Here is a 22,731-nt window from a genome sequence, read left to right as displayed (position 1 = left end):
CCGAGTGCATTGAGTTATTTTCCGGCAGGGATTGAAGCATTTTATTCCCGCTGGCTGCAATACTGCACAGTACATATATATATACTGCATTACAATTCATGAATTTATGCCATCTGGTAGACACGCGAAGCATTGCAGCCTATTAAATCCTAATCATTATCATTTAACAGATCAGCCGCCCATCAGCCAGGCATGAACCCAGGCTGGGAAGGCAAATGCAACGGGGCTTGTCAGAGGTGAGGAGCGGCGCATTCCAGGTATCTGCCAGGTACATACCGGGTATTTGCTCGAATAAAGTGTGTCGGTGCAGTATATAACTTGCCTTAAACTAGACCCAGCATTTCTGCATTGATTAATGGCCCATCAGATTAACAGCGGGGGTTCCTGGCAGTCCCATTCAAACTGAATGGGACTGCCTGGGACCCCTGCTTTGTTAATCCTATAGTTCATTAGTCAATGCAGTAATGCCTTAAACTTGCCTTAAACAAGCCCAGCACATACCCAGAATGTAACCGGGCTAGTTTAAGGCAAGCTTTAGAATAGTCGTGGTCTCGTCTGTTTCCCCCCCCCCCCGTGGAAACAAGTACATTCTATAAGACTCACAACATAACACAACACAAATTGAATACAGAAAAAGGCTGGTTCCAGGATCTTATCAGGGTTGCCACCTTCTATTGAAGGCTAACCCGGAGACTTTTTGCAGTTACATTTTTCACATGTATTTATATATTTTATATATTTTCTCTTGCCTTCAGTGGCCGTGGCTGCCTCTTCCCCTTTTAAGGTCCAGTTGGCATGGCTCCACGACATCAAATGGCGCCCATTGCCATGACAGTGTGACGTCACGGCAACATGCGGTGTGAATTTTCCATGAGAACGGGACACCCTATGGCACCGAGGCATCACATACACTGGCGACACACTTTATTCGAGCTCGGCTAGTCCCACGAATTCGGGTATACCCGGGTGTATTGAGGTTTGTGACTGTTTTCTGCCCGAGTGCATTGGGTTATTTTCCAGGCAGGGATTGAAGCATTTTATTCCCGCTGGCTGCAATACTGCACAGTATATATATATATACTGCATTACAATTCATGAATTTATGCCATCTGGTAGACACGCGAAGCATTGCAGCCTATTAAATCCTAATCATTATCATTTAACAGATCAGCCGCCCGTCAGCCAGGCATGAACCCAGGCTGGGAAGGCAAACGCAACGGGGCTTGTCAGAGGTGAGGAGTGGCGCATTCCAGGTATCTGCCAGGTACATACTGGGTATTTGCTCGAATAAAGTGTGTCGGTGCAGTAAGTCATGGCAACGCAGCGCCATTTGACGCAGTGAAGCCATGTTGACGGGATTTGCAGGGGAGATGCCCTTGCCGCTGATTCCGCCGCCCGGAGGTTTTTCGGGTAAACCCGTAGTCTCTGGGTCAAACCCGGAGTGGTGGCAACCCTAGATCTTGTGCTACCTGGGTCCCAACTCAAAAATCTGTGATTTGTAAAAACGTGAACAAATAAAGGCAGCAGTATTTCAATTAGAAATATGTTCACCAAATAACTATTTATTTTATGGAAATTATCCCCCAATATTGCAATAATGTAATGCTAGATCTCATGGAGGCTGCCTGCTTCAAGCATACCCTCAAACCTGCACTTATTTCCTTTTTTCTATAAACATAAATCAAATGTTTCTTAATACTTTTTCAATAGGCCATCAAAACATATTCGTTATTTATTTGATTTATTTATAAAAATGTTTTACCAGGAAATAATAGTCCAAATAAAGGTGCACTCACGACAGCAGGTAACAAATCGCCACGGGTGCACAGCAACAATGGTCCCGCTGGCTGCAGAGCCACCGGTGATATAGAAGTAGAAAACGAGTCGCTCCACTGATCATAACCTCAAAGATCATAACCTTTATTGCATAAGCTTGTGCAATACATTTTATGATCTTTGGAAGACCAGTGGAGCGCCTCTTTTTCTACTTCTATTACCAGGAAATAATACATTGAGAGTCACTTCTCATTTCCAAGTACGGTATGTCCTGGGCACAGGCTTATGATGACACTACATGGTTACATTAAATGAACAGAGGTTATACATTCACTGTAAACACATTTCATGGACAGTTAGAGATAATATAGGATTATGGACGTAACAATTACTGACTAGATTAAAATCTGAGATATCTGAGGTCTTGAAATTACTTAAACTGCAGGCGGCTTTGAGAGTCTCTGGTAGGTTGTTCCACTTTTGGGGTGCACGGTAAAAGAAGGAGGAACGTCCGGATACTTTGTTGGATCGTGGGACCATGAACAGTCTTTTGGAGTCAGATCTCAGGTGATAAGAGCTGCGTGTGGTAGGGGTGAGGAGCTCATTCAGATAGCTGGGTACTGTAGCTTGCCCAGAATTTACAGGCAAGACAGGAAAGATGAACTTTGCACCTGGACTCAAGGGATAGCCAACTAGATCTTGGAGCATTAGTGGAATAAAACCAATGAGATTTATAATGAAACCCCTTTCACAGTTCTCATAGTGAATTAAAATAATAATACATTTGAAAACACTTGTACTGTACTTGTCTGATGGTTTTAAAGGTGTCAATCACCTAGTTATAACCTAAACCTCATAGCGGAAGCCGAGTTCTTGTGTTGATGGGAGAGGAGCACTGCATTCCAGGGTGAAGGTTCAGACTGGCACGGCAACAGGTCTGGCGGCGTGAAGAGGGCTATATCAAGGCAGGGAGCCGGAAGTTAGTAGGAGCAGCAGAAGCGGTAGCAGAAGGGAGTCAGCTGGTACCAGGGAGAAGAAAGCCGCCGGTGTTCCACAAAATGTTCCAGTGCGCTGCAAACTAGCTCCTAGGCCTTCTCTAACCCCCTCCCCATCCACCCCCCAATTTTTCCTGCTAATTGGTCGTTTCCTCGTGACACAGCTTTTGTAAAGTGCTGAGTACACTGTGGGCGCTATATATAAATAAAATATACATAATACTGCATCACTATAAAAGATCAACAGCTGCTGCACTTTAGGCACAGCCCTGATGAAGTCAGTACCCCTTCTGACGAAACGCGTTGGGTTGTGTTCTTAATCAGCTGCCTAATGACGTTCATACTACAGATACTGAGAGGCGGGAGAATCCTTTATTACACAACAAAGTGTGGTGGTTCATTCATCTGCAGGTGGAGGGTCTCCTAAGAGGAGGTGTGGGGTCCTTGCGTAGCAAAACGTTGATCAGCTGTGCAGCTAAACTCCCCCTTCCCCCTCCACCTTTCCCCCATTCCAACCGGGTCTTCCGTTTGATCTGAGTGATCACGCTAAACAACATCCGTATCGGCTTACTTGTGGTCTCCACGACGAAGGAGACTCAGCTGACGGACTTTGCGGTCACTATTCAGGTCTACGAGTGGGTGAGATCAGACCTAGCTTCTACACACAGCACTGATTTTATCCCCACTACCTCCGTTTTTGTCAACTATTCCTGGACTGCCACTGATACACTTACTATGTGTTCATTCTCCCCTGATACAATTTATCCCTCTCTAGTTACATGAAGTATATTATTACTTAGTTGCAGCTTAGTGATGGGTCTCCTATACAGTATGTTTTTTTTTAACATTGTTGTCACATATATCTATTTGTTTATATGTTTTTACCTTTGTCTCTTTGTTTATCAACTTGGGAGCATTATTTGTCTTTTTAATACATTTGTCCATATGTTTTTCACTACTATTGGAATTTTTGTGCTCTTCTTTTTTGTTTTCACTTTTATGGATTAGGTTATCCCTATTAGAGCTGCATTTTCCCCCCATTAGTATCTGCATTAATAGTAATTTCATATTTTTAAAAAAATATTTAAATTTGATTATTTAAAAAATGATTTTGCGTTCTTATCATTAGCCTGATTACCCATATATTTTTCTTACTGTATATCACTATTCCTCTTGGAGCGCTGGTATTCCCCCTTTTTCCCCTTAAAGATATACATAATGTAATCAAACTCATTTGTGGGACTGAAGGTAGAAGTATAAAAAATGATTTCAGTAACTAAAAGCAAAGCTCATCTCCAGCACAGAAAGGGTTAGCTTTTCGGATGTGTTACTATTAAGGACATATAGATGCCTTTATGTTGTTGTGCGGTTTTTTTTGAATGTGTATAGTGGAGTAAGTCAATACTCTATTTGACTTGGGGCACGAACAGAATAAGATGTATTGGGTTATTGATCCATCTGCCATCATTAAAGGCGTGATTAACGACTTTTTTTCAGGCGTTCTCTGTTTTAAAATGTCTTATTGAACAAATGTTATATATATATATATATATATACACATTTTAGGGGCCAAGTGTACCTGATATATTTATGAGCAGGAGATATTTCCTTCACGTACACAATAGAGGGAAATGCTGCCTGGAGACCTTGTGCAGTCAGTTGCATATCTGAAGGACCCCAGAAGTATGGTTCTTTAATAATTAAGTTGCTTTGTTAACTTGGAAGATTATAAAAGATATCTTTTTAAATTAATGTTTACATGCCTAAAATCTGCAGTTCAAGCTGCCGTTTTTTTAAAAAAAAACTTAGCTAAGTTGCTGATCGATCCATTCTCCTGTAATCGATCGCTGAAGATTCGGCTCAGGGGGTTCTTTAAATCATTTGTAGGGCTGTAGAACAATACCCAACATGCAAAGTTCTGTGTGGAAGATCATGTGACCAGGCAGGCACTAGATACAATTGGTGCACTGCTAGAGTGAGGGCAAAAGGGGTGTGCCAGAGCCTGTCGCAGAAGAGGAAGGGGATGTGACTTTGTAAATGGTTGCTATAGAAACAAAAATGCTCATTACATTAGAATACATTAAAAATGTCTTTAAAATTTGTTTGTTTGTTTTTTCTTCAAAGAAAATGCTACTAGTATTTTCTCAAATTACAGAACTTATTAAATAAAAAAAGAAAACACGCATATAGGATTTTGCTTGAACTGCTGTTTAAAAAACATAACCTACCTGCTATGGGCACTTTCTCATATTCTAGACCGCTCTAAATAGAAATTGTTGGGCCCAGGAGAAATATAACAATCAGGTCCCACCCTCTGCAAACTGGGGGGAGGGAGGGAGGGGGGAGCAGAAGGTATGGGCACGGGGTGGAGACGGGAGGAGGTGAAAGGAGGAATGGGCACTGAAGGGGGTGGGGGGGAGGCAGGAGATGGTAAAAGGAGGTATGGGCACAGGGAGAATAAAAGAAAGTAATGGGCATGGGGAATATAAGGAGGTAATGGGCCTAGGGGGGTATAGGGAAGGGGCATTGGGGGTGGAAGGGTATGGGGAAGTAATGGACCTGGGCTGGGAGGGTATATGGAAGTAATGTGCCTGGGGGTATAGGAAGGTAAAGTGCTTGGATGAGGGGTATAGGGAGGTAATGTACCTACATGAGGGGGTATAGGGAGGTAAATTTCTTGGGTGGGGGGGGGGTATAAGATGGCTTTGGGTCCATGAGACAGGGGCTGTGTGGGCTCACCTGCCTACCGTGGATGGGCCCGCTGGAGCCATGTGGAAGGGAGGCCTGGGCCAGATGGACGGCAGCTAGCGAAAGAGAGCGGAGGGCTCTACAGACCCGCAGAAGGTGGAGCCTAGGCCTAAAGGGGCAGCGGTCAGAGGAGCGGCCATAACCATCATGGTCTCCGGCACGGCGGCTTGGCCTTGACTGAACGGGCCCAGGATCGAGCACATAACGTGGACATGCCTGACCGCCAGCACTGCAAAGGTTAAAGCAGCAGTCTGGGCTGATCACCATTTTTTTATTGTTTTTTTTTTAACGTATTTTTCTTCCTTTTCCAACCTTGTTTTTAACTTTTAAATCTGTTGTTGCTCTGTTCAGGAGCGTTTCAAATATAAAGTGTCTGTAAGGTTAAAATGGAGCTCTCCCCTTATCCCAGCCCAATGTAAGGTCTCGTCCAGTGTGACGCTGAGCAGGCACTCCCGCTCGCGCTGGCTGCGATGAAACACATTGCTGCAATGTGTGCAGCCAGTGTGAGCGAGCGCCCATTCATGCACAGAGCAAGCAAATCTGATTTGCCCGCTCGCTGGTGCGTCAGGTTTGCGGCTCGCCCAATGAGGGTGAACCAGCTCCCTGACGTCATGGCCGAGCCCCCCCCCCCCAACACGCCCTCCCCCCGCGCGCACATAGCCGACCACAATTGCCCTGCCGAGGTTATGATGTCACCACGCACGAGCGCCAGCGCTCTCGCTCCCATTCCTGGCCGCAGCTTAAAGGCTTCTATGGTAACCTTCGACGACAGATTCACCCTTTCAGAGTCGGTTTATACAGTATCTTGAAATCTATATATCCAAATACAAATGTAATGTGCAATATTATGTACGCTATATCTGAAAGGGTGAAAATTAAAATATATATATTTTTATCACTAAACCCCCCCTTCCTTTTTATTTTTTTAAAGGGCAGGAGCTCTGGGGACAAAATATTAACATTATGTCAGTTAAATTCATATACTGTAGGTCTCCTTTTTTTTTTTACATGATAAAAACCATCCCTAGAGCTGAACCTCATTATTTTCCGCGGTAGGCAACCTCAGGTTCCCGGGATTCTTACCGATAAACGCACAGCGTTACTTTGCCCAGTTTCACGCTGGCTTTGAAGTGGCTGTGGGCCTCCTATTGGCTTGTGGGACCTGCAAGATTAAAACCACCATTTTCTTGCCCCCAGAGGTCACTGAAGTGCTGCACCTTTACAGGCAAGTAGCTTGGAAATCTGGGGCCTAAAAATAGCACAGTTCAGCTACGAGGACAACCCCCCACCAATTCCCATGCTATAAAAAATGGGGATACCAAAAAGCAAGCAGCCAGGATTACTGCTGCAAAGTACAGTGTATATTCATATGTGCACAGCCACAATAGACTAAACTGCATACAGGCATACCCCGCATTAACGTACGCAATGGGACCGGAGCACGTATATAAAATGAAAATGTATTTAAAGTGAAGCACTACCTTTTTCCCACTTATCGATGCATGTACTGTACTGCAATCGTCATATACGTGAATAACTGATGTAAATAACGCATTTGTAACAGGTTCTATAGTCTCCCCGCTTGCGCACAGCTTCGGTACAGGTAGGGAGCCAGTATTGCTGTTCAGGACATGCTGACAGGCGCATGCGTGAGCTGCCGTTTTCCTATTGAGCGATATGTCCTTACTCGCGAGTGTACTTAAAGTGAGTGTCCTTAAACCGCGGTATGCCTGTATGTGTTTCGGGTTCAAACCATGTGATTGATGCGTCCAATATAAAATAGAAATATACAATTAATAACTTAAATACAGATATTTCTACATTACTTTTGATATCATTTACAACTGGGATTCTCAATAGGGGGTGATTACCTTATTATTGAGGGGATTGGCAATCAGATGTGTTCCTGCCCCCTGTCTACAAGGCCAATTAGATATGGAGATAAACCAGACAGTGTTTACTTTGTATAGTCCTCTAACCAACAAGATACGGCTTTCATAATGCAGTAGTGTTGATGTGTGGAAGGGTTTTTAAAGGACATTAGGGGCAGGGAATAGGGTCAGCAACAATCATTTTTTTTGTTGGTTAAAACTCATCAGGAATCTGAGCATCAAGGTTAAAGTTACCCAACCCCCCTCCCCCAGAAAATGACCCTACTGCTTTCCATGGGGTTTTAGTCTTGCATACATCTGGTGCAGATTTGGGTGCTGATTGCTGCACGTTTGCTTTGATACACAGACGCCATAGATTTGCTTAGTTATAACTCAGCTTTGTGTCATACAGTATTATCCTGTCGCATGTTCAATTTTCAGAGGTTTATTTTCCGAGCCTTCGTATACTTCATGCACAGCCGCCGTATTTCATCTCATATTCACTTGAATCGTCAACTACTTAGGGTACTAAGGCCGGTAAAGAAAGCCCTGGAAGCAACGTGACAATTCTGCTTCGAGATGATGGAATGTGCGCGTTTCCCATTCCGACGCCGGCTACACAGACACATAGCTGTGCAGACAAAGGAATGGTGAACGATATGCAAAGAAGGAGTGGGTGTAGGGAACGATGTGTGCAGCTCTCAGCTTCAGGTGGGGGCCAAGACAACGCAGCCGTGACACCTACTCTGCAACTGTGGTCCCATTCAAATGAATAGGACAATAGATCTTCACACACTTGGAAAGACAACTTAGCACCATATTTAAGAAGGGCCTTGGAGTAGGCCAGTGAAGGTCAGTGGCTGCCCTGGCTACCGGCAACGGTGCACAAACTTGCACAGTAATGAACACTTCTTTAAGAAAGCATGCCAAATGGTTGACCTTTAATAATGGGTTTGTGATGCAAACAACTAAGGTGCGACCCACGACAGAAACAAAGCTAGTGTGGAAAGAGCTCTAGGAATCTGTAGTCCGACGTGTATTATTACACTCTGCAGTTAGTTTGCATGTAGTGCACAGATGTAGCAGACATTACCACAAGGGGGTTGCATTACCACCGGTGCGTTAACAGTAGCGCTATCGAAAACAATAGTTAATGAGAGAGCGCATGCATTATATCGAAAACAATAGTTAATGAGAGAGCGCATGCATTATTTAACATGCATCTATGTGTATATATACTGTATATATGTGTATATATACACACAAATATAATATATATATACACATACACACATATATATATATATATACACATACACACACACATACATATATATATATATATATATATATATATATATATATATATATATAACATACACATATACACACACACACACACACACACACACACACACACACACACACACACACACACACACACACACACACACACACACACACACACACACACACACACAGAAACATACCCACAGTATATCCATTGCCTGTACTTTATTTTGATCCCTATGTTAAAGCATTAATTTCAGCTCCAGTAACCCCCTGATTCTCGAATTACTTACCAGGGACAAATTGCACTGGTATTTAAATCCTGTACGTCACACGGGCCAATCGGAAATCGCATCAGATAACACTGCAGCTTCCTATTGGCTGGTGTGACGTGGGAGATTGAAACCACCATTTTGTTTCCCCTGGAGACAAACGGCATTGGTGCTTCCTTCACCGGTAAGAATCTCTAGAACCAGAGGATTGCAGAAGTTTCAGATCCCAGAACCCTAATGCTTCCCATCCATGCAACAACATCAAGTAGAGGGAACTGCGCCTTTAATTCTCAGGCTCTCCTCTTTCAGCCCTCTCCAATAGGAAAAAAAAATCCAAATTGCTCCTGAGCACGCAGACTGCATGTTTCTGATGAATGTTTTAGTTCACAAAGAAATCTGTTACTAAGTAAGCCATGACCCACACTAAAGTTCATTAAAAAAAAAAACGTTCGAGACTTTAGGGATCACAGACCAATTACATCTGCATGCTCAAGTTATGACTACAATGTTCCACACAGTTGTTTTTATATAGTGCAACACTTTTCTAGAGCAAACCATTAACATAGTTAAAGCAACAGTCACAGGTTCTATAGTCTACTGCTAGCAGTGAGGTGCTCAGTGGGTTAAACCACAATGCCTTCAAAAGTTGTGTAACATTCTGACTCACTATGTTTTATTACAAGGATAACATTACTATAAAGACATACAACACAATACTATTTGCTGAACAATCTATCTATCTACACTGGCGACACACTTTATTCGAGCTCGGCTAGTCCCACGAATTCGGGTATACCCGGGTGTATTGAGGTTTGTGACTGTTTTCTGCCCGAGTGCATTGAGGTATTTTCCAAGCAGGGATTGAAGCATTTTATTCCCGCTGGCTGCAATACTGCACAGTATATATATATATACTGCATTACAATTCATGAATTTATGCCATCTGGTAGACACGCGAAGCATTGCAGCCTATTAAATCCTAATCATTATCATTTAACAGATCAGCCGCCCGTCAGCCAGGCATGAACCCAGGCTGGGAAGGCAAACGCAACGGGGCTTGTCAGAGGTGAGGAGCGGCGCATTCCAGGTATCTGCCAGGTACATACTGGGTATTTGCTCGAATAAAGTGTGTCGGTGCAGTATATACATCTGCTTTAATTCATTAGTAGATTGCTTTCTAACAAGACTGCCCATATTGTTAAAAACCAATAACATTGAAATGACAACAACAAGTCTTCCAATCAGTATTTAAACCCATATTTTAAACTTTGCAAGTTGAACTTGACAACAAAGGACTTTGAGGCTGGTTGTTAGTGTTTAATGTATTTGCTTTCCACTTAAGCTGATTGATTTACACTGTACAGTGAAATGTCACTAGTGGGCTTACTGTATTTAACGGGCACTATCAAGAGGGCCTGTCATACACTGCCCTGAATCGTGTTACAGCTCCTTGAATCAGCAAGGAGCTTCACGGATACATAGGAAGGTTGCAAGATGCAGCACAATTTCATAATAATGATTGCATGGCAAGTGCGCCACATAGAATTCTGCAGGCACAACGAGTCCCACAGAACTGACAATTTACTTTTTGCTGCCTGAAGCACAGAGGGGGTGTTGCCCAAAGTCACAAGAAAGAACCTACAGTGGCATTCATGAGGGCTCTTAACGTGCGGTTACTCAGCAGGAAAAAAAATCCAACTGAATCCGCAGTTGTAGTATCAGTGTGGATCACCACGTTAGTTATTTTTAGGAGCTCCCCCCAAAAAATATTTCACCAAAAGCCACAAAGCAATGTAAACCATTGCAAAGAAATGTGTTAACAGGTTGAGAATGGGAATGGAAAAGTGATTGGTAAAAATGCATTTTTTTTTTTAAGTTTGTGAAGCACAAAGTGTATTTATGTTTTTTGTTTTTTTTTACAGATGTAGCCAATGTTATTGCTCCTGTAAACACGATGCTCTGCGACAAAGCTTGCACATTATTTAATGCAGCAGCATTGAAAGAAAAGTTGACGCACCCTTTTATTCTTCGGGGGCTGACAAAGCATTGCTCTATCTAGTGCTAGCATGGGAAGATGGCCGCACATGCTAGGTAAAGTGCCTGTACAGGCAGATGTGGTACAAGGTAGGAAGGGGATAACTAAGTCTGTAAGGATCACAATGGTGATCCAAAATACCAGCACTGCAGTTGTAAAAATAAATAAAGTATTAAGTCCAACAAGCAAACATTTAGCCCGACGTTTCGGTACTCAGGAGGGCCTTCTTCAGGGTTGTTAAGCTATGCTATGCATAACACCAGAAAGCTGGCCTTGGTGGTACTCAATTCCTTGTGTTTTATTTGGGGCCTACTACAATTGATTTGCTAAATATTGCTGGCCCCTCTCTGAGTGAATGGAAGAAAGATGCATTCATATTTCGGCTGAAATTGAGGTAAATAAAGGCAGCCAATTTGTGCGCCTGCTCGCTCACACCTCAACACACTGCATGAAACCCTGCAGACTCATTCCTTTTATGTGTCAAAATTAGCTGCTAGCATTACTCTAACCATTTCCATGACAATGTGGAATGCAATAAAGACATCCGTCCTCCTCTTTCATGCCGTTCTCTCTGCTTTCCATCTGTCTACTTATCTTTATGTTTACGGACAGAACTTCTATAGCAATATAGATTGTGGGGGTGGCAGTAGAATTGTGCTGTTGCTGGGGAGGAGTAGTGATATATCTGGGATGGTTTATTTTCCATAATCTGTCACGGATTTTTATAAGAAATCTGTCCATTGGAAATGAAAAGATAACAGATAAAAAGGTAATAAAGGACATCCGCAAATACTTACAACGTCTATTTTACTAGTCAGAAGCCAAATGTTTCATTTGAATGCAGTGGAAACAAGAAATTATTTACTAGCAGTTTTAGTATGGAAGGGGGAGGCAGGCGGCAGGGTATTAATCTAGTGGTAGCTATAGATCAGTGACTCCCAACAAGGTGTACGTGAGGGGAAACAAGGGGTTTGACAAAAAAAAGTGTAATAGCGGTTCTCAGGCAGTATAGTAGGTTTCTGAGTCTGCGGGGGACTGCACACTTAATAACACCCCAAACTGCAATTTAGCGTGGGTGGTATAGCTCTCAATTACTGCAGGAGCTTCCAAAGTTGCTCCCCACAATGCTTTGCATCCACAGCAGCAAGGCATTGTGATTGAGAGATATACCTCCCATTCTGTCTGCAGGTTATAACATTATAACATATATAATGGGTGGTTGAGTACAATATCTCAAACGTTCAGTACAAACATTTAACCCTTTGAATGCCTCAAGACGTACTCAGCACGTACTCGGCTATAAGGGCCGACACTGTAGGGACCTTTTGACTTACAGGCTACGTCACACTAGAAATGATTGTTTTCTCAGGCGAAATCACGTTACACTCCGATCAGAATAGAAGTGGGGGGATTCTCTACTTCCGTTCACATCCTGGGGGCCTGCCAGCCACCCCGTCAACTCTACACCAAGCACTCAGGTCCTGCCCCTGTGTCGCCACTCAAAGAGTTCAACTGCATCCCTTCGGCCATAGGTTGGCAAATGTACAGATCAATGTGTACAGTGTACAAAATATTCCTTTGCCGTTTTTTAAAGGTATCTGTTTTGAGACCTAGATGAGACAAAGCTGCAGTGGATGAACCAGACAGGATCAAATAAACAGAAAAGCAACAATAGAACATCATGAGTTACAGTAAAGAATTCTCTGAACAGGAGTCGAAGAAAACACTGTAGTATACAAGCTCACCACACCCCGGGCTACAATGTTATGAAAGGGTTGGCCCTAGCAGTCATTCTTTAACCCTTTCTCTGCTGAGGTAGACAGTGTATAAAGTGTTCTGCAATGCATTACGTGTGTGTGTATGTATGTATGTATGTATATATATATATATATATATATATATATATATATATATATATATATATACACTGGCGACACACTTTATTCAAGCTCGGCTAGTCCCACGAATTCGGGTATACCCGGGTGTATTGAGGTTTGTGACTGTTTTCTGCCCGAGTGCATTGAGTTATTTTCCAAGCAGGGATTGAAGCATTTTATTCCCGCTGGCTGCAATACTGCACAGTATATATATATATACTGCATTACAATTCATGAATTTATGCCATCTGGTAGACACGCGAAGCATTGCAGCCTATTAAATCCTAATCATTATCATTTAACAGATCAGCCGCCCGTCAGCCAGGCATGAACCCAGGCTGGGAAGGCAAACGCAACGGGGCTTGTCAGAGGTGAGGAGCGGCGCATTCCAGGTATCTGCCAGGTACATACTGGGTATTTGCTCGAATAAAGTGTGTCGGTGCAGTATATACACACACACACACACACATATATATGTACAGTATATATACATACACACACGCTGCAATGCATCCTGCAATCATGCTGACAGATATCTGGCTCCATGGCCAGGTAGAAAAAGGAGGAAGAATTATCTTGTGAAGTATCATTTGACTTGCTTTACTAGCAGGATGGCCTACAGTATGTGGTACTGTACATGCACATAAGAGTGCTATAAAAACACACTGAATACCGACCTGCAGACTTGAAATCTAAGCTGGCAGGCCCAAGGTTACAAGGAGAAAGAGCTCATCTCTGTCCTGGCTTTCCTGATCTAGAATAATAATAAATAAATAAAAAACTTGGCCTATCCCCCGCTACTTTCATAAATTCCTGAATGACTACAACTTTGGAGAGGAATAAAAGAAAGTCAGATATACTGTGTATATACTGTAAAAATAACTCCTTTGATTAAAGGCCAGAAATGCACTGCAGATGAGCAAATGTGGAAAACCATATGTACAGTATACATTCACATCCTTGACTAATTATGCTTTCAGACACCGCAACATACATCTTACTTAATATGGTGCGTAACCATTAATGATGGGTTAACTTCCATTAACTTCGATAGAAGCTAATGCATCTGTACCTAAGGAATAGGATAATATATACTGATGTAGTGACTATACAGGACATCATTTATTAAACAGAATTGCAGACCCTGGTACTCACAGGTTCCAATAATAAAACATCAGTAAGGAGCGGCTCAGTGAGTAAAGACACAGATTCTGAGAACAGTGATTGAGTATGAAGCAGGGGACTCTGGTTCAAATTCCAGTGTCGGCTCCTTGTGACCTTGGCCAAGTCACTTTATCTCTCTGTGCCTCAGGCACCAACCACATAGATTCTAAATTCATAGATTGTGAACTCATGTAAACTGTGTGTCTGTAAAAATGCCACATGCCATGCTGCTTACTGTGCACTTTATTGGGAGGAAAAGTGCTATATGAAATAAAAAGCTTTTATTATTAATAATAATAACTTTAAAATAAAAATTGCAGGGCCTATTTCTATTTAATTTTCTCAGTCCTCAGTCTACAATATTGAAATCGCTGCATCATTCGTCATGATCCCTTTAGAACGCCACTGTATGTTGCATGTTACACTTTGGCAAGACGTTTACTTAGCTGTGGTGGCAGTGAGACTGCAGAGATACCATCGATCTTGCTATAAACTGAGGCTATTAAAATAATAGGTGAGGAAAAGAATCGTTAAATTGGTGGCGTTGCCTATCACAGAGCAAAGGTATGCACTCCAGGGATTAATCCTTGCTTTCATATGTAAGATTACTTGGAGTAATTCATCTGAGGGCTAAGTGAGATGGGGCTTTGTTGAGGTGACTAATACCCACTGCCTTTTTTTTATTTTCTCTAGTAGTTGGTTCAATACAGGGCTTTCTGATAATGAAGCTACTTATTGCCTTTAAGGACAGCTAACCACTTGGGAATTGCAACAGAGGAAGTCAATGGCTTTGACACACCAATCCTAGAAGATACTTTGAACTGGTGCTCAGGATGAAGGGAATCCACACACCCAAATCCCTCCACAGCATAAACTAAAACTAATACAGTAAGAGCAATGTTTCAGCCCTTATTGGGGTCCTACTTCAGACTACTATATGAATCACCATCTATACAACATTGCGAACACACACAAGTTCTTATGATACATGTTCTGTCTCCTGTTCAGTATTCTCTCTGTTTGTTGCCTTAGCAACCTCGATCTCAACACCCCCCCCCCTCCTCCCCTCAGGCCCTTGGCCTGTTCCTTTCTCCCTGTCCCTTGGTACAGTCCAAGCTGTTTCCCTCTGAGGCTGTGTTGAGTTCCTTCCTTTACAGAGATTGCTGCCTCTGCTTAGTTTCTCCCAACTGTTCTCCCTGTGAGAGGGCTTTGTTTCTTAATTATTCCTTGTTTTTATACATCCCCAAAACGCTTTCCTCCTTTTCTTTCTGTTTATGTTATCATAATAAATACTTCAGACATTCAAGAAGACTCCATTTTGCATAGAAGTAGTGTGACAGTGGGAGGTAGCTGCCCTTCCAAATAAAGGTTAAGCCCGGCCGGCTGACTCTGTGAACTGTGGGTAATGGGCCAAAAGGGTTAGTTCTTGGGTCCAGTAGGATAAAACAATGTATTTTTATACATCTCTGTTCCCATGTCACGGTCCCCTGCAGGGTTATGTCATAGGGATGCCTAGTGGAGGTGTGATTTCCCATAGGGAGTTAGCTGCAGAAAGGGACTTTGAGAGCAGGGGGGGGGAAGGGTCTCTGTTGGGGAACCCAGATAGTTAGCCCCATTTGTATTTGGGCAGCAATCCACTGCCCAAAATGTATTACCAGTATTTGTTGTGATTTTCCCTTTCCGGGCATGCATTTATCCAGGGATTTTGGGTGCATGAGTTTTAAGGGGGATTTTGTGGGGAAACTGTTGTCAGAATGTGCATACAGGGTCGGGGACCAAAGTTCCTCTGTAAATGTATTCGACAATCAGTCATGATTTGTGGATACGTGTGCACATTGGCCCCATCAATATCTCCCCTTAAAAACGTAACCATGACTCACCACTAGGGTACCCTGCTTCAGCACAGCCCGGGAAGGAAAGTGAGCCATGGTGTTCTACTGTAGTATACTTAGAAAAGGGGGTCCCTGGTTTAGGGGGTACCCCAGGTACCGGTATGACTCCCCGCAAACTGTGTAGGCTTTGTGGATACCTCTCTGTACATAAGGACGTGGTGGACTATGAAAATCCCATGTAACGTATTGCAAAAACCTGACCTGTTTAGGGACTTTTGGTGTTCCTTGTATCGTAGAGACATGAGATTTTGGGACTGTAAGTTTTAGATGGGATATTTGGGTGAAAATGTATTTGTTTTGTTTGCAGGAGTTTGGGGGGGGCCGAGTTAGTAATAGTCCCCTGATTCTCCCCAGCGAGCAGGCACTATTTGTGGATCTGCGGGGTGAATTACATTGGGACTGCACAGTGTCTCCCAGACTCATGGTTTTCGAGCCCAGGTATCTCAGACTAATTTCCTACACATATATAAGGTTCCCAAGGTTTATACTTTATTACAGTATGGTTTATAGTGTTTTATACTGTATGTATCAATGTCTATGCAGTCAGCCCGAGCATTTACATAGGTGCCAAGATGTCTGCATAGACATCTGAGCTCAAAAGAGAACCAGGATGTCCAGAGTTGTCGGGTCATTTGGTTGAGCAGGAAAAGGCTAAGTGCCAGCTCCAGAGAATAAAGGGCACCCCGCTGGGCACCTATTGTACTGCCAGACCTGGGGGAGCCTGCCCCAAAGGTGGCAATAAGTTGGCTGGGGGATGATGCTGTTTGGCACGCCCCTTCCTTTGACATCACCAGCCAGATGAGTCCCGCTCTGATTGGCTGGAGGAAAAGTTCCCACGCTCTGAGTGGTGGGAAATCCCTGTCCATGTTAAACATAGGACACAGAAGTTTATGAAAGGCGCTACCAGAATCAGGACCCTCTCTCTCAGTCTTCAGACTTATAGGTAATCTTGGGACTGGTCCAGGGAAGCGCCGGTAGGAGTTCCCAGGTGTTTTGCTTGCAATAGCGAAGCACTAGGCATTGAGGTGCCAGGGAATCCTAAGCCTTGCTTAGGGCCAGTTCTGAGGAATAATGTTGCTTGTTCCAGGCTTATTCCAGTGACATGGAGTGAACAGGGTAAGCATTTTGCTGAAGCACGCGCCCTGCAACTAGGAAAGTCTAGTTTTCAACCCCCAGACCCCAGTAAGTGTGTATATTCCGTCTGTATTTTGTATTTCATTTTGTGTACACGGGTTTACCCGAATAAACCTCATTTTATTCCACCATCTTGTTTTGCCTGGTGAATGATCCAAAAAATATAAATTTGTTAAAAAGTCCTAGTCTCCCGTGACACGCAGGAATTGAGTTAACTGGCTTTTTCAATGTATAAAGCCACAGTAAGCCTGGGACAGAACAGACACACTGCTAACATGTACAGTATACTCTTTTATGTCAGGTGGGAAATAAATTATGTATCTGATGAGGTACAATCCACCTGCTGTTTTTTTTGTTTTTTTTTTAACTAGGGTTGGAGCCAGGGGGTCCTCTGGAGTGGAACTGCATTGTCTCCAGCTTCTGGGACCCCTTTGCTCCTAAGATACTTACCAGTGAAGGTACCTGCATCTATAACCCCTGGGGAAACAACATTACCATTCAAACCGGGTGCCGCATCATGCGTTCCAATAGGAAGCCACAGTGTTTTCGTTTACCTTGGACAAGCTATGAAGTAACACCGTCTATTTTCAGCAGGATTTGTGGCTTTAAACTGAGCTTCTGGACACAATGAATCAAAGTGCCAAACACCAATAATTGTACATCCTAAAAACTTATTGAGAGTAATGGGATAAAACGAGAGACTCAAAATTGAGTTGCACTGTAATGCCACTTTCATAGGTAAACGTGTACAACATAGAGAAACCTTACAATAATCAGAGATTACTCATTGCAAGTCAATACACATATAGACAAGAGAATCCCTGAAACATTATGACAAAGCCCTGTGTCGCTTAGTACGGTTTCTAATAATATTTTATGTCTGTGCAGATTTCCCTTATACTACTGTGCTGCTTAAAAACAGAAAACAAACAAATCCATCACCGCTGTGTGAGAACCCAGAGTTCCCCCCAGCGCTGAAGCAGGACCCTTTTACAAAATGGAACAGGACACACAACAATAGGATAGCAGACTTATTGTTTGCAGATAAGACACAGCTGTTTATGCACATTAAGGGCAAGTTTATGGAGCAGACTTGCACAATTAGGATACACTGCTATGTTACTGCCCATTGTTAGCAGACCACCTATCTGTGGTCCGTTAAATTAGCAGACCCCTTATTTGTTTGGGACTTTGTGCCTTTAGTGAAACCGCCTTATGGCACCGTGGGCATTATATCCCATGGTCACGTCCTCCTTACAATAACCATATACTGACTTTTAGTGTTACCCTATCATTAGATGTCCTTTAGCAGCCATATTTTAGACTGCTTTGCGATCTGATCATATATGGAGTACGGTTATACTGATAATATGATATTTTTGATACACGGAACTGTTACGGTGGACTGTCCCCAATTTATTTTATTTGTTCATTATTAAATTATGCTTTTATATTTGTCGACTCATCAATTCATTACATCTTGGAGACAATCTGCCTCCCCCCCGCCCCCAGCCCTAGGACAACTTATCATCCCACACATCCTCATTTTCACGATAGCAACTCTACCTATCTATATATATTAAGAATATCCTCACAATCGAGGTTACTGAGTACACACAATGTAGGGCCTTCTTGCCTTTCTCCCCACCACAGGAGACACCTCTTTGACAGGATTTTCTCTTTGCTTTAATCATGTTCCCCTAGTGCACCGACCTCAAACCTTTACTATTAAGTCAAGGTCGAGCAGGTATCACGTCTCAGATGTTGTTCCCAAAAGGATAGCAGACTTATTGTTTGTGGATAAGATACTGCCGTTTATACACTTTGAGGAGAAACTCATGGGGGGTAAAGGGGAACAGCGGCAGTATAGATAACTAGTGGATTTTATATCCAAACACAAGAATAAGTCCTGAATCCTGTGGCAACCCACACAATTAAAGACAATTTTTTGTTGTTTGGGGGCCACAGTGCATAATCTAGCAGCAAGTTACAAAATCCTAAATGGAGACAGGACACAGGAAAAAAAGAGTTTTGTGAGGGCACGGGAAAGGGAATTAAACTCTGACATTGAACTGACAGATTGGGAAAGGATTTGGGAGGTGACACGCACCTCCTCGACTTCAATAAAAACACTAGTGATCTCATATAACCTATTTTTTTTAGATGGTACTACATGCAAGACAGATTAAAAGCCATCTTTTCCAGCACCATAGACAGATGCTGGCAGGAATGCGGGCAGAGGGCATCCCTAATACACATCTGGTGGGACTGCTACAAAATTCAGCCCTACTGGAAAGAGGTTCTGGGGGCCATCCATGATAACATGGGGGTGAGTGTGCTGGAGGATCTAACATGGGGGGTGAGTGTGCTGGAGAATCCTTGGATTACCATCCTGAACAGAGACAATATCCCATACTACAAACAAAAGAAATTCCTGGTATTACATTTGCTAAATGCGACTAGGGGAGCTGTCCCATTGCTCTTGAAGCAGGCCTCAGTCAGTGGGGGTCTGGTTTTCCAGCGTATGGGAATCCTACAACATGGAGAGACTTATGCACCGCTCGCACTATGTTAGAATAATTTCACTGATTCCTTGCTCATAAAGATTCCAATACTTCAGAAGATTGTTGTTCAGCAGACAAAGTTATAGTTTATTCTTATAGCATTACTTACAGATGGAAATTCAATCAATGACGATGACATGTGCTCTCTCAGATGGTAATGATAGAACAAAAACAGAGAAACCTTTGTCTCTCACATTGCAGCTTAGATGTTTCTTGCAGAGTGAGTTCTTGGGAAAAGAAGCTGATCAGGATACAACTGTATTTATTGATCTCTAACTCCATCCCCTTTCTCCTCGTGGGTTTCTCTGCAGTAACAACGAACTTTTAGCCACATCATGTTAGACTAGGCCTGTAATATTATACCTAAGCCAGCCTCCAACATCTGTTATGCATTAAACCTTAACTGCAACTCATCTCTTTTGGCTACATACGAATTTTAACCTTAAAACATATTCTTATTCAATCGTCTTGATATAAATTCTCATTCATACATTTTAATATAATAAACGTGTTTCTAACACACAATAAAATGGGAAAGTTTGACACCACATGGTACCCATGGATCCTTCATAGTTCTAGTGTAACCTGAACAAATTAGAACTGGGCCACAATTACCCATCAAGGCTTACACAGCAGGTAACTCAGTGTGAACGGTGGCTGGCAGATATCCTGACCTTGTAAGGAAATGAGAAGGGCGCGGGGGAGCAGCCTTGTGCATCAGGAACACTGGGAGATATGACAGGGTGGTTCCAGGCCCGATCCTAAGATTACTCCAGTTTTGGGCCACTCACTCATTCTTTCTTCCTCTTTCTATTATTACGTTTCCGTCTTGGTTTGTCCTTGTTTATTTACCAATTGTATGTACTGTATTATTTTGATGATTTTCAGACACACCCGTGCCCGCACTCCGAATAGAGAGGCCTGGTGACTCCTCGAGGTCCTTAGGTATATTTCCAACTTGAGAGACATGGGATAAGTGCTTTAACGGACCGGTCATCTGGCTGTAATTCTCACTGGAAATGCCTATCACTGCTTTTTCTTTATTCTGTAAGTTTTATGCCTTTGAAAAACCCAATAAATAAAAAATAGAAAAACAGAAGACAGTGGAGTGACCAGCTGTTTTCTGCCCAATTATGGAGTATTAATATCTATACTTTACAAAGACATTTGGCTGTATAAGATATATAGCAGTTCAATTTTGCTATTATGACACTGAATGTTCGTTTCTCATATCTAGTCAATCATTATTTTTTAGAGTGTCATTAAATTATTAAAGGCATAACTCAATAAGCAGTACTCAAACGACCGATCGCACCGTTATCAGATGAAAAACTCCCACTAACTTACCTTCTTAGACTTTAGTTGTAAACCTGTTAGTACCGTTTCCATGCTAATGTAGTGCTGCTCCCCTCCCCCCACCCCCCTCTGGGAGATCTGGCTTTTGCTACCGGTGATGTGATACTTGATACCCGTTAGGTTCCAGGAGTTGGTATGTGGAAACAGGACAGGCTTTTGGGATGTCATCAGGCTGTGTTCTTCTCTGGTGCTAGCCCCTCCATTCAGAACAGGCTCCAGCGTGGCTGGAGACAGTCCCCACTGTGAAAGTCATCAAGTATACCCTTACAGAATAGACTGTAAACTCAGGAAGTGGTATATAAAATAAAAGGGCTTCTTTATTCCTCCACTGCAGATGTTATACACTGACGTAGTATGCTTCCTCAAGCTCCCAGGCTTCTGGATGGTGCCTAGGCCTCCTGGCAGAATTGAGGCCTCCCAAGCCTTCTTGGTATTCTCTTCAGCCTCCCTGAGGGGGCTGAGGGCATGTCTCACTCCCTTGAGGGAGAGACTTGGACTGACTCTAATTTGGAACAGCTTCCTCCCCAGTGCAGAGGGGGAGGGCACAAGGTCTGCACCCGGATTGGCTGCACACAGACTAAGTTCCACCTCCACCCCAGTCACTCAGAGAGGCTGCCTGAGGGTGGGGAAAACCCAAGATAATAGCCTGAAGCTACAAGGACTTACATGACAAGGGGGGCAGAAGTATAGAAAGCCATGGCTACACTAAATAAAATGTACATGCAATTTTGCAGGCAATGACTGTTTAAATATGTAACTGGAAAGTAAGGGGACACTAAAACATGAATTAACAATAAGTCCTTGATATATTGCCTTATTTGGAAGCTATTGAGCCAATCTATTGTTTTTCAATTACAGGAATGTGTTGCAGCTGAGAGGGGGGTTAATACTGTATGCACAAAGTAGGTCAAGAACTAAAATCCCCCAGTAATAACAGCACACCACTAATACTGTTAATAATTACAATGGATTTGTCTTCAAAAGTATTCCCACTTGCAGTGAAGTTGCTGATTAGGTATAAACGACATGTTGGTATCACGGTTGTGAACTTATGAGTGCTAGAAAAAAAAAACACCCAGTAACGTGTCAAGACCAATACAAAAGCACCCTTTATTTTTATTAACAGACCCTTTATCGCTCCTCTGAATGCTGTCAACACTCAACACGCAGCTTCTCCTGTCGTCATGGGTGAGAGGAGTGACCTAGGCTTCTTTTGCAGCTTTAGACAGAAACATTCAAACCTCTTATCTTCCGAGCAGCAGCGAGTTGAACTTGGCAGTATTCTCTTTCGCAGCACACTGATACGAACAGTGCCACTTACTCAGCATTCTAGCTGGATATGTAAGGTAAAGCAAGGGGCGGGGACTCGGCACAGTGATAAACTCACAGCTTGTAGGGTGGAGGAACCCAGTATGAATCTCCCAGTATGAATCTCTGTGACTTTGAGTAAGTTACTTTCTGACCATCTGACAAAAATAATAGATTGTAAGCTCATTGGGGCAGGTATTGTATCTGAACATTGAGAGCCATATTTACTAAGCAGTGCTATTCTAGGACATCTTCCAGCAAGGTTTAGTAAATATGACCCATTTAAGTGAATGGCCTGTAAGGTCTCTTCCAAGTATCGTTGCTTTGTACATATGGCCCATGTACCTGAATAGAGCTATACTGTGTCTTGCATCACGAACAGTCTTATGAAGAAGCACCTTAGTAAATATAGCCCTTTATGTGCAATTCTGCTCACCCGCTCAGTGCAA

General features: G+C 42.8%; 1 protein-coding gene across 6 annotated transcripts in view; it reads right to left on the bottom strand.

Moving 5' to 3' along the window:
* The window catches only part of ATXN1 (ataxin 1), a 324,357-nt gene that overhangs the window by 281,191 nt on the left and 20,435 nt on the right, over positions 1 to 22,731 (bottom strand). Inside the window, exon 1 of one of the 6 annotated variants that reach the window (XM_075585650.1) lies at positions 20,966 to 21,577. The exons of the other annotated variants lie outside the window; for them this stretch is intronic. The gene's annotated coding sequence lies outside the window, so the exon portion shown is untranslated. Of the gene's footprint in view, positions 1 to 20,965; positions 21,578 to 22,731 lie in introns of those variants that run through there. 6 annotated transcript variants of the gene reach the window in all.

This window comes from Ascaphus truei, chromosome 2 (assembly GCF_040206685.1).
Source record: "Ascaphus truei isolate aAscTru1 chromosome 2, aAscTru1.hap1, whole genome shotgun sequence".
NCBI lineage: Eukaryota > Metazoa > Chordata > Amphibia > Anura > Ascaphidae > Ascaphus > Ascaphus truei.
This window is presented reverse-complemented; position numbering and strand designations above follow the sequence as displayed.